Genomic DNA, 15,864 nt, shown 5'->3' with positions numbered 1-15,864 from the left:
TTACACCAATGACTGTAAGCTTCACACAATGGAATACGTTTATTCAGTAAAACTTTATTTATCAGTGCATGAACAGAATGCCATGACCATTATTTTCTCTCACCACTTTATATCATTTTCTTGTCAATTACTTAAAAAAAATAATGGAGCGATTTACAGTTGTTTTTCCTGAATGAAGGCATGTATTTATACAGGTGCTGTACAATGTATAAACATTTACAACTACCACAGAATGTAAAGACCAAAAGGCTGTTTTCTGTTGAAGCAATGCAAGGCCACATTATTATATACAGACACATGACATGAATGATGGGGGGTACAAGGGAAACTAAACATAACGCGAAGAGTAAATCATCATCCTTAAACTTGTCTAAGATTTTATCACAAGATTTAAAAGGTAGATTGAAAGAGAAGACTTGAAACTGGACACACTCAAATGTAAGGTTTTGACAGATCATTTCCAAAGCTGCCACATAACGATGCCCTCAAACAGACTAGGTTATCATTGTGTAAACTTCTACCATTTTGTAAAATCGTGACACAGATTAGGGGCGGCAGGTAGCCTAGCGGTTAGGACAGTTGGGCCAGAAACTAAAACAGTTGTTAGTTTGAATCCTGAGCCGACTGGGTCAAAAATCGGCCGAAGAGCCCTTGAGAAAGGCACATAACCCTAATTGCTCCTGTAAATCGCTCTGGATTAAAATGTCTAACATTTAAATGTAGATTTCAGGGATTGTCGCATGGAATTCCTTTATTTCCTCCAGAAGAGGGCACTATAGTCTAAAGCAGGGTTTCACAAACTTTTTCACTCAGCGCCCCTTTCCAGCATTGGGGAACATCCCGTGCCCCCCTTGCGCATTCACGTGCCACGTCTATTTTTATGGGCACAAGCACTGTTCACACCCCTCTTGTTCGTGGAGAGAATTGCTCAGGCTTAAAGCTTATTTCCTGCAATTCTACAAACAAATGTTTAGGGTGCAAAGAACATTTTGCAGTTTTAAAGTTAATCTTGCTTCTTGCGATTCTATATATTTTGCCATGTTTAATGTTATTTGAGTGACACAAATATTACAACAATATCTATGGGCTAAAAAACATAATAAAAAACGGTAGCTGACATGGGCTAGTTGATCTGGACATCTCTGACAAGTTATAAATACCTCTAAGGTCTGCAATAACTAACATAAGAGAAACTGTCAATTTCAAAATTGTACCTCGTGCATTCTACTATTACAACTTTCAAGAGTAAGTTTAAAGCCGGACTGAGTTTGACATTTTTTAAATTTGATTGAACCTTTACTTAACTAGGCAAGTCAGTTAAGAACAAAATCTTATTTACAATGATGGCCTACCCCGGCCAAACCCTAAATCAGACAATGCTTGGCCAATTGGGAGTCCCATGGGGTGGCGCACAATCACAACTGGTTGTGATACAGCCTGGAATCGATCCAGGGTCTGTAGTGATGCCTCTAGCACTGAGATGCAGTGCCTTAGACCTCTGCACCACTCAGGAGCCCTCCCCTAGGGAGCTCCCGCGCACCGCTGTTCGGGAACCACTGATCTAAAGCATAGTTTTCCAAACTCTGCCCTGGGTGCACATTTTGGTGTTTGCCCTAGCACTACAAAAGCTGATTCAGATAATCAAAGCTTGATGATGAGTTGGCTATTTCAATCAGCTGTGTAGTGGTAGGGCAAAAAACTAAATGTGCACCCAGGGCTGCGTTTGGGAAACCTTGGTCTGATGTGTGCCAGAATATATCAGGATATGTTTGGTATTACTGTAGTTTTTAGATGTATTTAATATTAACATCTTGGACTGGTGTAAAATGAAAAGCACATTTTGATGTGCACGTTGGAAGAAGAATAATTGTGGTGTCATAAAAATGCAAAGGTCTCACTTTTTAACCTCAATCTGCCAATACAGCTAATTTAACCCCACATTTAGATTAGAAAACACCTGGCTAAATAAAACACATATTAGATAACGTACAGTCAAAGCTACAGCACTGTCTAAAATACACATCTGTCAGCTTGTAGTATACACATTTTACCAGAGGATCTAAAATGGCTGCTTACAATAAACAACATTACCGATTAAGGATGTGAAAGGGCTGTGAATGAATAGAAATACAATGTATACGGATCATAGACTAATATGGGATAGAATTATCATAAGTGATTGACATGGCTCATCCAACATGGGGGCACAGTTATTGATACAGTGACGTGAATGTAATGTACACTAAAACACAGTAGTGATGAGCAATAATTGAAGTACAGATGTAAGATCTTAATTTGAGCCAGTTTGCTACAGTAGGAAAATAATCCTGCAGGAACAGGAAATGTGAATTATTATGTGGATTATGATTCATGTTCACTTTTGTAGGGGTTGATACATTTTTCGTAAGGGAAAAATCAAGACTGAAATTTGAAAGTGTCAGAAGTCTTTTTAAACCTCAAATACACTACAAGTTTGAGGATAGGAAGGTTCTCCTACAATAAAGCAAATGAACATTTTCAGTGGTGATGTCTCTACACACTAGAACAGCTCATAATAATGTCTGGAACGGCGTAAATGGAATGCCATCAAACACCTGGAAACTATGTGTTTGATACCACTCCAGTCATTACCATGAGCCCGTTCTCCCCAATTAAGGTGCCACCAACCTCCTGTGGTCAGTACATCAAAATATGGAATGGCTCAGTATGGACACATATATACTTATTCTTTGTCATTTAATCTCAATAAATTACAATATGCTTCATAATAAACACACGTGTAGTAGTAAACAATATACCTAACCACAAGTGTCTGGTCTTCACATAGATATGCATATAAAGCTTTTCCGTAATGATCTAAGATCCACTGCAAAGCTGATGACAACAGTGATTCCGAGTCTGCACAGAGTATGTAGCCTACATACCAGTTAACATGTCTGGACTGGATTTCTAGATATGGACAGAAAATGATTGAAAACCCAAACCCCCTGATCTCACAGTGACTTGAAGAGAAATCACCCTCACCTCTTTATACATCCATCAGGTACATAGCAGTGGATCAATCCCACCAGCCACCAGGAACACAAAATGCAGAGTGATTGCCTGGATAAGAGTCTGTCTTTAAAACCTTCATACAGTAGTGACAAACAACAACATCCTTCATCAAAGCCAGCATCAGAGACGAAGCATCTCCTTTCATTCAACCACAAAAGAGTTTCACATCACAGAAAGGACGATACATCACATGACATGGACCAACTTCCTCCCAGCAGGTTGGAGTCTGATTGGTACAAAACAGATTGGACTTCACATCCTCCAGATCAACATCTGCAGAGCCACAAACTGACTGAACTCTGGACATTAAAACAGCCTGTAGGAAGGTTGGCTGAAGCAAACTGTGAAAAGAAGCACTGATATGCAATAAGAGGCAATGTGATGATATGGAGTAACACAGTGACGCAAAATAGCCTAAATCCTCTCAATCCTCATTGGTCCATTCTAAATGTCATCATGCTGCAAATGAGCAGAAATGTAGAAGCTGTGTATGTATCTGTATTGGACAGGTTAGTCAGTCTACGATCCATCAGTTTCCCTCCACATGAGAGTGGATTTTGGCTGAACTAGGGACCTTCCAAGGCCCTGGGGTGATGGTGGCCTGCTTCTTGCTGCTGGGGTTCCTGTTGCATGTGGAGTCCTGGCTAGCAGCACTACTGGTGCTATCCCTGGTGTCCCTCTGATTCTCTTCCTCCGCTGCCTCTCTGTGTTTGCCCTCTCTCTGACTCCTCTCTCTCCGATTCAGGGTTCCGCCCTCTGAGTCCAGCCCTGTCTTCTCCTTCTGTGTCTGGGATCTATGAGGCTCTGCCTCTCGCTCCACCCATGTGTCCTTCCTGCGGCGCTCGCTGGTTCTCGTCTCCCTCTCTTGTCTGTGAGAGGGGTCCTCCTCCTTGTGTCTCCTTTCTCTCCCCTGAGTGCCCTTACCAGGGGCAGGGTTGGAGATGGGATGCTGTCCCCTAGAGTGCCTCTGACCCTCCTGGCCCTTTGAGGGCTGCCTAGAGACTGCTGCCTCCGGATCCCTCTTTGAGATCATCTTCCTGGGGCTGGAAGAGCGGCACTCTTGACCCTTCCGGCCCTCTCTCTGGCCATGGGCCTTCCTCTCGCTGCTCAGGTCTCCCTCCACTGAGCCATTCTTGTGTTCAGCACTCCCTGCCTTGTTGTCACGGTCTACTCTGTCGGTCTTCCTGGGGCTCTGGGAGTGCTCCTTGGTTTCAGCCTGGACTTCGGTGGATCTCTTGGGGTTAGCATGCTTGTCGCTGTGGGAGGTGAAGGAATCACTTTTCTTGGGGAGGGTGTTGTTGTTGGGGCTGTTGGCTCTCCTCTGGCTATGGTGGTGAGGCTGCTGCCCTCTGGCCTTGTTGGGCCCCAGCAGCCTGGAGGGGGAGGGTGCAGCTGCAGCAGACGTATCCCAGTCAGAGGGCTCCTCGGGGGCAGAGTTGTTGGCGGAGGAGGGGCGGGACAGCTCGGAGGTGGACAGGGAGATTGAGGATGGAGAGGTGGGGGATGACTGCTGGTTGGATGCAGAGAGTCTAGGAAAGCTTGAGGGTGAATTGTTCACTTTCTCCTTCATACCTGGAATAAAGGCATTGAGAGTCATAGTGAGTGAGACATTGGTTCCACATCCAATTAGCTGAGAAAGAAATAACAGTAAAGATTGTGATACTGAAGCAGATTGGCGACTGTAGTTATATTAAAGGGATATATTGTATATTCAATATGTGAAGGTGGGAAGCATCTTGAAATCTAAAATAAGTGCACATTCAATAATCCACCAACAAAATTAATCTTTCCATTATAACCTTTCAAATTGGAGCTTTAAGTCACACAGACAATATGAATCTGAGATATGTATCAGTGCCATCAAAGGGAGGTAGGTGTAAGCTTTTCTACACCACCGCACAGCTGACGTTTGAATTTCCCTCAAGAGCTGATAAGAGTAGCGCTGGCGTGATTGAAAGAGCAAAGATGTGTAGCGGAGAACCAGAAAGTGAGATGGACTTAGTGGAGCTGAAATGGGGTTTCGATTTCTATGAGAAACAACTCATAGAAATCCATTCTTCTTAAAATCAGGACAGGAGAGAGTTGATGCCGGTGAACGCACATACATCATTTGAACATCTCACTGATCAATATCTAGTTAACGACTTTCTCCTGGTCTCGATCATTGTGATGTTGTGTGTGTTCAGCGGCAGTGGAGTGTTTGTGTTCTGTAATAACAACTCAGGGGCTCTAGAGCCACATCGTGCTCCAGCGTGGGTCTCAGGCCCCAATTCAATCAATTGCAGATAAAGGAAAACTGCAGTTTCACTCAGAATGTATTTCAAAGAAAGGTTTGGTTTTGTCCTTGAGAAGAACAACTTGTGGGGTGTGTCTTTTTGTGGTTAACGCTATTAGTACTTCATAAACACTTAACCTGTAGTACAATTTCCTTTATCTGTCATTGATTGAATTGGGGCCTTCGTTAGTAATGGCCACCTACTGGTTACAGTGTAGCTCTCATTGGGCGAGACCTTGTCTGAGCGTAGTACTGTTATGGGAGGAGATGTCCAGTTATGATTAACGGGAGCAAGGAGGAGATATAAACAGAAGCTGATTTTAAAAGGAGGTGTAGCACTTTGAAACTGAGAGAACAGAGGCAAAGAGGAGGAGAGAAGAGTACGAGGTGGTTTACCAAGGTTATTAAGGACAGACCAAGAAAAGCAGTGAGGCTGCTAGTGACTCTCTGGTTTCATGTAGAAGCACAGGGTGGAGGAAGAAGAGTTCACACCTACAGGGAGGAAGAAGAGAGAGAGAGAACAGTGCCAGGACAGCTAGACAGAGAGAGGTAGAGCCAGATAGATAGAAAGGTATAAAGCTAGAGAGACAAACCATGGTAAAGCGAGACGATTGCAAAAGCTTTCACATGCACAAAAGGGAGGTATGATCATTTATATGTACTGTATAGACTGGGTTATATATTGTGTGTGTTGAAAGTTTAACAACAGTGTTTGAGTGGAATGTGTTGAGTCCAAAGAAGTAGAACAACTAGAATGGATACATTCTAATTCTATGGTTCAGTCCATGGTCAGTCTTCTATCCATATGTGTATTGCAAGCAGTAGAGACAGTGTCTGAGTAGGTTACATGTTGATGAGTCCACATTCTAAATCTGTGGTTGAGAACATGGTCACTCTTATGTGTGTTTGAGTAGAGTATGTGGTTGAGTCTGTGGTTTCTCACTGGGGTCGGGGACCCGGCCCAGGCCAGGTCTGAGGAGCAGCAGGACCTTGGTGCCCCCAGCCTGGATCAGCTCGATGGCCCGGGTGTGTGTGATGCCCTGGGTGGGCTCACCGTTGATCGCCACAATCTGATCTCCTACCTGTGGTAACACACATTATGTTTCAGTACTAATAGCCACAGTCTTTACTCAGTATGAAGCTAATGCTAATATTACAATCACTTGAATCCTTGAAATCTCCCAATGTCATTAAACACAGCAAAATCATCTTTCTCCCCTAGACACCATTCAACAGACATGTACAGTATGTGTGCCCATTCTCATAGAGAGAACACATGTAGCCACCATCTATGAGAGCAGGTATTAATGCCCTGAGTTGGTGACGGACTGGCCCAGTTAGACTCACGTGTATCCTGCCGTCCTTCAGTGCAGGGCCCTCCTCCGCCAGTCTCAATATGAACAGGCCCATGTTGTACTCCTTCCCTCCCCGCAGACTGAAGCCAAACCCCCGTTGGCCTCGCTTCAGCTCCACATGGAAACCACCCTGATACAGAGAAAATATACATCTCTATACATCAGTTATTCAGCTAACATGTAGCTGTAATGTCATATTGTAATAGATGTTTAATGCTTTATGATATTCAGTTACCCAATATTGATTCACATGGATAGGAATACACAACAATAAACACACACACAGTGTTTGACCTTTTCTCTCCATAGCCTCACCTGCTTGGGGTCTGAGGTGATGAGCTGTCCCATCTCGCTGGGTGGAAGGGACTTATACTCCAGGGCATCTCCATTCCTAAACAGTCACATACAAAACATCAAAGTGTCAGTGTACTGTGAAAGCTTTTTTCCCAGAAAGGTTTCCACCTTCACAGGGTTTGTAGCGTTTGGTGTCTCTTTCTGTCATGTCTTGTTATGTCTGTTCCTGTCCTTTCTCTTCACTCTGTCTCTCTCTGCTGGTCTTTTTAGGTTACCTTCTCTGTCTCTCATTCTTCAGCTGTTCTACATCTCCCCTAACTAGCTCATTCACTCTTTCCCACCTGTTCTCTCTTCCCCCTCTGATTAGGTCTCTATTTCTCTCTCTGTTCCTGCTACTTTCAGTGTCTGATTCTTGTTTGTGTTTTTGATGCCAGAAGCAAGCTGTCGTCTCGTTTGCTTCCACCTTGTCCTATCCTGTCGGAGTCTGCCTGGCAGGTGCATCCTGCACTATACTAACGTTCTTTTTGTTCCATTGACAACGTTGGAAGAGGATTTATGCCATTCCTGTTTTTCATTAAAGAACTCTGTTTTCTGTTAAAACCGCTTTTGGGTCTTCACTCAAGTACATAACAGAAGAATCAGACCAAGAATGGACCCAGCGGCTCCGGACCCTTTTCACTCCGCCGTCGAGATCCAGGGAGCGATGCTAGGCAGACACGAGGAGGAATTGTCTGCTGCTCGACATGCCGTTGAGACCCTGGCCGTCCAAGTCTCCGACCTCACAAGACAGGTTCACCAACTCCACCTCGATCCACTGCCCACTTCCAGGGTTTCCGAGTCGCCGGAGCCCAGGATCAACAACCCGCCGTGTTACTCTGGGGAGCCCACTGAGTGCCGCTCATTCCTCACTCAGTGTGATGTGGTGTTCTCTCTCCAGCCCAACACTTACTCCAGGAGCGCAGCCCGCATCGCCTACGTCATTTCTCTCCTTACCGGACGGGCGCGTGAGTGGGGCACGGCAATCTGGGAGGCGAGGGCTGAGTGTATTAACCAGTATCAGGACTTTAAGGAGGAGATGATACGGGTTTTTGACCGTTCTGTTTTTGGGGAGGAGGCTTCCAGGGCCCTGTCTTCCCTATGTCAGGGGAATCGATCCATAACGGATTATTCTATTGAGTTTCGCACTCTCGCTGCCTCTAGTGACTGGAACGAGCCGGCTTTGCTCGCTCGTTTTCTGGAGGGTCTCCTCGTCGAGTTAAGGATGAGATCCTCTCCCGGGAGGTTCCTTCCAGTCTGGACTCCTTAATAGCTCTCGCTATTCGCATAGAGCGACGGTTTGATCTTCGTCGCCGAGCTCGTGGAAAGGAGCTCGCGTTCTCCGTACATCACTGCCACCTGCCGCATCACTGCCACCCTCCTCCGCCGGCTCGGATGCTGAGCCTATGCAGCTGGGGGTATCCGCATCTCGGCCAAGGAGAAGGAACGGAGAATCACCAATCGCCTCTGTCTCTACTGCGGCTCCGCTGGTCATTTTGTCACCTCATGTCCAGTAAAAGCCAGAGCTCATCAGTAAGGGGAGGGCTACTGGTGAGCGCAACTACTCAGGCCTCTCCTTCTGGATCACGCACTACCTTTCCGGTCCATCTCCGCTGGCCCGGTTCATCTGCTTCCTGCAGTGCCTTGATAGACTCTGGGGCGGAGGGCTGTTTTATGGAAGACCTGGGCTCGGGAACATGACATTCCTCTCAGACAGTTAGGGAGCCCACGGCCTTGTTCGCTTTAGATGGTAGTTCTCTCCCCAAGATTCAAGACGCTGCCTTTAACCCTCACTGTCTCTGGTAATCATAGCGAAACCATTTCTTTTTTAATTTTTCGTTCACCTTTTACACCTGTTGTTTTGGGTCATCCCTGGCTAGTGCGCCATAACCCTTCTATTAATTGGTCTAGTAATACTATCCTATCCTGGAATGTTTCTTGTCATGTGACCTGTTTAATGTCTGCTATCCCTCCTGTTTCCTCTGTCCCTTCTTCACAGGAGGAGCCTGGCGAGACAGGGGTGCCGGATATAATCTGCGCAAGTAAGGCCACTTCTCTCCCTCCACACCGGTCGTATGACTGTAGTATTGATCTCCTTCCGGGAACTACCCCCCGGGGTAGATTATAATAAGGCTCTCGAATTATTTGTCTGTTTCGCTCGAGCTGGTACCATAGTCTCCTCCTCCTCTCCCGCCGGAGCGGGGTTTTTTTTTGTTCAGAAGAAGGACGGGTCCCTGCGCCCATGCGTGGATTATCGAGGGCTGAATGACATAACAGTTAAGAATCGTTATCCGCTTCCTCTTATGTCTTCAGCCTTCGAGATCCTGCAGGGAGCCAGGTTTTTCACCAAATTGGACCTTCGTAACGCCTACCATCTCGTGCGCATCAGAGAGGGGGACGAGTGGAAGACGGCGTTTAACACTCCGTTAGGGCACTTTGAATACCGGGTTCTTCCTTTCGGCCTCGTTAACGCTCCAGCTGTCTTTCAGGCACTAGTTAACGACGTCCTGAGAGACATGCTGAACATTTTTGTTTTCGTTTACATGGACGATATCCTGATTTTTTCACCGTCTCTCCCGATTCATGTTCAGCACGTAAGCGCCTTTTGGAGAACTGTCTTTATGTGAAGGCTGAGAAGTGCACTTTTCATGCCGCCTCTGTCCCTTTTCTCGGTTCCGTTATTTCCGCTGAGGGCATTAAGATGGATCCCGCTAAGGTCCAGGCTGTCATTGATTGGCCCGTTCCTAAGTCACGCGTCGAGCTGCAGCGCTTTCTGGGCTTCGCTAATTTCTATCGTCGTTTCATCCGTAATTTCGGTCAGGTGGCAGCTCCCCTCACAGCCCTTACTTCTGTTAAGACGTGCTTTAAGTGGTCCGTTTCCGCCCAGGGAGCTTTTGATCTTCTTAAGAATCGTTTTACATCCGCACCTATTCTTGTTACACCTGACATCTCTAGACAGTTTGTTGTTGAGGTTGACGCGTCAGAGGTGGGCGTGGGAGCCATTCTTTCTCAGCGCTCTCTCTCTGACGGCAAGGTCCATCCTTGCGCGTTTTTCTCTCATCGCTTATCGCCGTCAGAACGTAACTATGATGTTGGTAATCGCGAACTGCTCGCCATCCGCTTAGCCCTAGGCGAATGGCGACAGTGGTTGGAGGGGGCGACCGTTCCTTTTGTCGTTTGGACTGACCATAGGAACCTTGAGTACATCCGTTCAGCCAAACGACTTAATGCGCGTCAGGCTCGTTGGGCTCTGTTTTTCGCTCGTTTCGAGTTTGTTATTTCTTATCGTCAGGGCTCAAAAAACACCAAGCCTGATGCTTTATCTCGTCTCTTCAGTTCTTCTGAGGTCTCCACCGACCCCGAGGGATTCTCCCTGGGGGCGTGTTGTCGGGTTGACTGTCTGGGGAATTGAGAGGCAGGTAAAGCAAGCACTCGCTCACACTCCGTCGCCGCGAGCTTGTCCTAGGAACCTTCTGTTCGTTCCCGTTCCTACTCGTCCGGCCGTTCTTCAGTGGGCCCACTCTGCCAAGTTAGCCGGCCACCCCGGCGTTCGGGGTACGCCCATTCGCCAGCGTTTCTGGTGGCCCACTCGGGAACGTGACGCGTCGATTTGTCGCCGCTTGTTCGGTCTGCGCGCAGACTAAATCTGGGAACTCTCCTCCTGCCGGCCGTCTCAGACCGCTTCCCATTCCCTCTCGACCGTGGTCTCACATCGCTTTAGATTTTATCACCGGACTGCCTTCATCAGCGGGGAAGACAGTTATTCTTACGGTTGTCGATAGATTCTCTAAGGCGGCTCATTTCATTCCTCTCGCTAAGCTCCCTTCTGCTAAGGAGACGGCTCAGATCATTATCGAGAATGTTTTCCGAATTCATGGCCTTCCGTCTGACGTCGTTTCCGACAGAGGCCCGCAGTTCACGTCTCAATTTTGGAGGGAGTTTTGCCGTTTGATTGGGGCTTCCATCAGTCTCTCGTCCGGCTTTCATCCCCAGTCTAACGGTCAAGCCGAACGGGCCAATCAGACTGTTGGTCGCATTTTACGCAGTCTTTCTTTTCGTAACCCTGCGTCTTGGTCAGAACAGCTCCCTGGGCAGAGTACGCCCACAATACCGGTCTATCTCCTTTTCAGAGTAGCCTCGGGTACCAGCCTCCGCTGTTCTCATCTCAGCTCGCCGAGTCCTGCGTCCCCTCCGCTCAGGCTTTTGTCCAGCGTTGCGAACCTGGAAGGGGGTCAGGTCGGCACTTTGCCGTAATAGGGCGCAGACTGTGAGGGCCGCTAATAACCAAGAGTCCTAGATATTGTTGCGGTCAGAGAGTATGGCTCTCCACTCAGAACCTTCCCCTTAAGACAGCTTCTCGCAAGTTGGCCCCGCGGTTCATTGGTCCGTTCCGTATTTCTCAGGTCATTAATCCTGTCGCAGTGCGACTTCTTCTCCAGCTATCTTCGTCGCGTTCACCCGGTCTTCCATGTCTCCTGTGTTAAGCCCGTTCTTCGCGCCCCGCTCGTCCCCCCCCCATCCTTGTCGAGGGCGCACCCATCTACAGGGTTCGTAAGATTTTGGACATGCGCCCTCGGGGCCGTGGTCATCAGTACCTAGTGGATTGGGAGGGGTACGGTCCTGAGGAGAGGAGTTGGGTTCCCTCTCGGGACGTGCTGGACCGTTCGCTGATCGATGATTTCCTCCGTTGCCGCCAGGTTTCCTCCTCGAGTGCGCCAGGAGGCGCTCGGTGAGTGGGGGGGGGTACTGTCATGTCTTGTTATGTCTGTTCCTGTCCTTTCTCTTCACTCTGTCTCTCTCTGCTGGTCTTTTTAGGTTACCTTCTCTGTCTCTCATTCTTCAGCTGTTCTACATCTCCCCTAACTAGCTCATTCACTCTTTCCCACCTGTTCTCTCTTCCCCCTCTGATTAGGTCTCTATTTCTCTCTCTGTTCCTGCTACTTTCAGTGTCTGATTCTTGTTTGTGTTTTTGATGCCAGAAGCAAGCTGTCGTCTCGTTTGCTTCCACCTTGTCCTATCCTGTCGGAGTCTGCCTGGCAGGTGCATCCTGCACTATACTAACGTTCTTTTTGTTCCATTGACAACGTTGGAAGAGGATTTATGCCATTCCTGTTTTTCATTAAAGAACTCTGTTTTCTGTGAAAACCGCTTTTGGGTCTTCACTCAAGTACATAACACTTTCCTTCAGTATGCTTGTACAGTGTGAGGTAAATTGTATATATGCTATAATTCTTCTGAAGAGACAAGCTGCTTGTTCTGTAAACTAAATTAACCGCTGCTTGTAGCAGACTTCAATCTCATATAATATGAGATATAATAATAATAACAATAATAAATGCTTGAGAGAACCAGTGATATAATAATAATAAATGCTAGAGAGAACCAGTGATATAATAATAATAATATATGCTAGAGAAAACCAGTGATATAATAACAAATGCTAGAGAGAACCAGTGATATAATAATAATAATATATGCTAGAGAAAACCAGTGATATAATAACAAATGCTAGAGAGAACCAGTGATATAATAATAAATGCTAGAGAGAACCAGTGATATAATAATAAATGCTAGAGAGAACCAGTGATATAATAATAATAATATATGCTAGAGAAAACCAGTGATATAATAATAAATGCTAGAGAGAACCAGTGATATAATAATAAATGCTAGAGATAACCAGTGATATAATAATAATAATAATGTTAAGGTTTTCTTCCGTCGAAGGAGGACCAAACTGCAGTGTGGTTATTTCGATACATCTTTAATAAAGAACAATACAAAACCTGACAAACCGAAACAGCCCTATCTGGTGCAAACAAACACAGAGAAAGGAACAATCACCCACGAAACACTCAAAGAATATGGCTGCCTAAATATGGTTCCCAATCAGAGACAACGATAAACACCTGCCTCTGATTGAGAACCACTCTAGGCAACCATAGACTTACCTAGACAACTCTACTATACCACAATCCCATACCCTCCAAAAACCCCAAGACAAAAACACACCACATAAAATAACCTATGTCACACCCTGGCCTGACCAAAATAATAAAGAAAACACAAAATACTAAGACCAGGGCATGACAAATATATGCTAGAGAACCAGTGATATAATAATAATAATATATACTAGAGAGAACCAGTGATATAATAATAATAATATATGCTAGAGAGAACCAGTGAAATAATAATAATAAATGCTAGAGAGAACCAGTGATATAATAATAATAATAATAATAATATATGCTAGAGAGAACCAGTGATATAATAATAATAATAAATGCTAGAGAGAACCAGTGATATAATAATAATAATAAATGCTAGAGAGAACCAGTGATATAATAATAATAATAATAAATGCTAGAGAGAACCAGTGGTATAATAATAATAATAAATGCTAGTGAGAACCAGTGATATAAGAATAATCATAAATGCTCGAGAGAACCAGGGATATAATAATAATCATAAATGCTAGAGAGAACCAGTGATATAATAATAATAATAATAATAAATGCTAGAGAGAACCAGTGATATAATAATAATAATAATAACAATAAATGCTAGAGAGAACCAGTGATATAATAATAATAATAAATGCTAGAGAGAACCAGTGATATAATAATAATAACAATAAATGCTAGAGAGAAACAGTGATATAATAATAATAATAAATGCTAGAGAGAACCAGGGATATAATAATAATAATAAATGCTAGTGAGAACCAGTGATATAAGAATAATCATAAATGCTCGAGAGAACCAGGGATATAATAATAATAATAAATGCTAGAGAGAACCAGGGATATAATAATAATAATAAATGCTAGAGAGAACCAGTGATATAATAATAATAAATGCTAGAGAGAACCAGTGATATAATAATAATAATAAATGCTAGAGAGAACCAGTGATATAATAATAAATGCTAGAGAGAACCAGTGCTATAATAATAATCATAAATGCTAGAGAGAACCAGGGATATAATAATAATAATAAATGCTTGAGAGAACCAGTGATATAATAATAATAAATGCTAGAGAGAACCAGGGATATAATAATAATAATAATAATAATAATAAATGCTAGAAAGAACCAGTGATGTAATAATAATAAATGCTAGAGAGAACCAGTGATATAATAATAATAATATATGCTAGAGAGAACCAGTGATATAATAATAATAATAATAAATGCTAGAGAGAACAAGTGATATAATAATAATATATGCTGGAGAGAACCAGTGATATAATAATAATAATAAATGCTAGAGAGAACCAGGGATATAATAATAATAATAAATGCTAGAGAGAAACAGTGATATAATAATAATAATAAATGCTAGAGAGAACCAGTGATATAATAATAATAATAAATGCTAGAGAGAACCAGGGATATAATAATAATAATAATAAATGCTAGAGAGAACCAGTGATATAATAATAATAATAAATGCTAGAGAGAACCAGGGATATAATAATAATAATAATAAATGCTAGAGAGAACCAGTGATATATACCCAATACCCTACTCAATGCAACCCTATGCAGTCTATCACAGTGCAATCTGTTTTGTCACCAAAGCCCCATATACTACCCACCATTGCGACCTGTACGCTCTCGTTGGCTGGCCCTCGCTTCATACTCGTCGCCAAACCCACTGGCTCCATGTCATCTACAAGACCCTGCTAGGTAAAGACCCCCTTATCTCAGCTCGTCACCATAGCATCACCCACCTGTAGCACGCGCTCCAGCAGGTATATCTCTCTGGTCTCCCCCAAAACCAATTCTTTCTTTGGCCGCCTCTCCTTCCAGTTCTCTGCTGCCAATGACTGGAACGAACTACAAAAATCTCTGAAACTGGAAACACTTATCTCCCTCACTAGCTTTAAGCACCAACTGTCAGAGCAGTTCACAGATTACTGCACCTGTACATAGCCCACCTATAATTTAGCCCAAACAACTACCTCTTTCCCAAACAACTACCTATTTTTATTTTATTTTTGCTCCTTTGCACCCCATTATTTTTATTTCTACTTTGCACATTCTTCCACTGCAAATCTACTATTCCAGTGTTTAATTTGCTATATTGTATTTACTTTGCTACCATGGCCTTTTTTTTGCCTTTACCTCCCTTATCTCACCTCATTTGCTCACATCGTATATAGACTTGTTTCTACTGTATTATTGACTGTATGTTTGTTTTACTCCATGTGTAACTCTGTGTCGTTGTATGTGTCGAACTGCTTTGCTTTATCCTGGCCAGGTCGCAATTGTAAATGAGAAGTTGTTCTCAACTTGCCTACCTGGTTAAATAAAGGTGAAATAATAAATAAATAAATATAATAATAATAATAATAATAATAATACATGCTAGAGAGAACCAGTGATATAATAATTATTATAATCATATAATATGCTAGAGAGAACCAGTGATATAATAATAATATAATATGCTAGAGAGAACCAGTAATATAATAATAATAATAATAATATAATATGCTAGAGAGAACCAGTGATATAATAATAATAATATAATATGCTAGAGAGAACCAGTGATATAATAATAATAATAATATAATATGCTAGAGAGAACCAGTGATATAATAATAATATAATATGCTAGAGAGAACCAGTGATATAATAATAATAATATAATATGCTAGAGAGAACCAGTGATATAATAATAATATAATATGCTAGAGAGAACCAGTGATATAATAATAATATAATATGCTAGAGAGAACCAATGCTAGAGAGAACCAATGCTAGAGAGAACCAGTGATATAATAATAATAATAATATAATATGCTAGAGAGAACCAGTGATATAATAATTATAATAATAAT

General features: G+C 43.4%; 1 pseudogene; it reads right to left on the bottom strand.

Annotated features, from left to right (window-relative positions):
• Positions 1–20: 20 nt before the first annotated feature.
• The window catches only part of LOC135504142 (membrane-associated guanylate kinase, WW and PDZ domain-containing protein 3-like), a 293,136-nt pseudogene continuing 277,292 nt past the window's right edge, over positions 21–15,864 (bottom strand).

The sequence above is a fragment of the Oncorhynchus masou genome, chromosome 18 (genome assembly GCF_036934945.1).
Source record: "Oncorhynchus masou masou isolate Uvic2021 chromosome 18, UVic_Omas_1.1, whole genome shotgun sequence".
NCBI classification, from domain to species: domain Eukaryota; kingdom Metazoa; phylum Chordata; class Actinopteri; order Salmoniformes; family Salmonidae; genus Oncorhynchus; species Oncorhynchus masou.
Note: the sequence above shows the minus strand (reverse complement) of the source record. Positions and strands in the feature narration are given on the sequence as shown.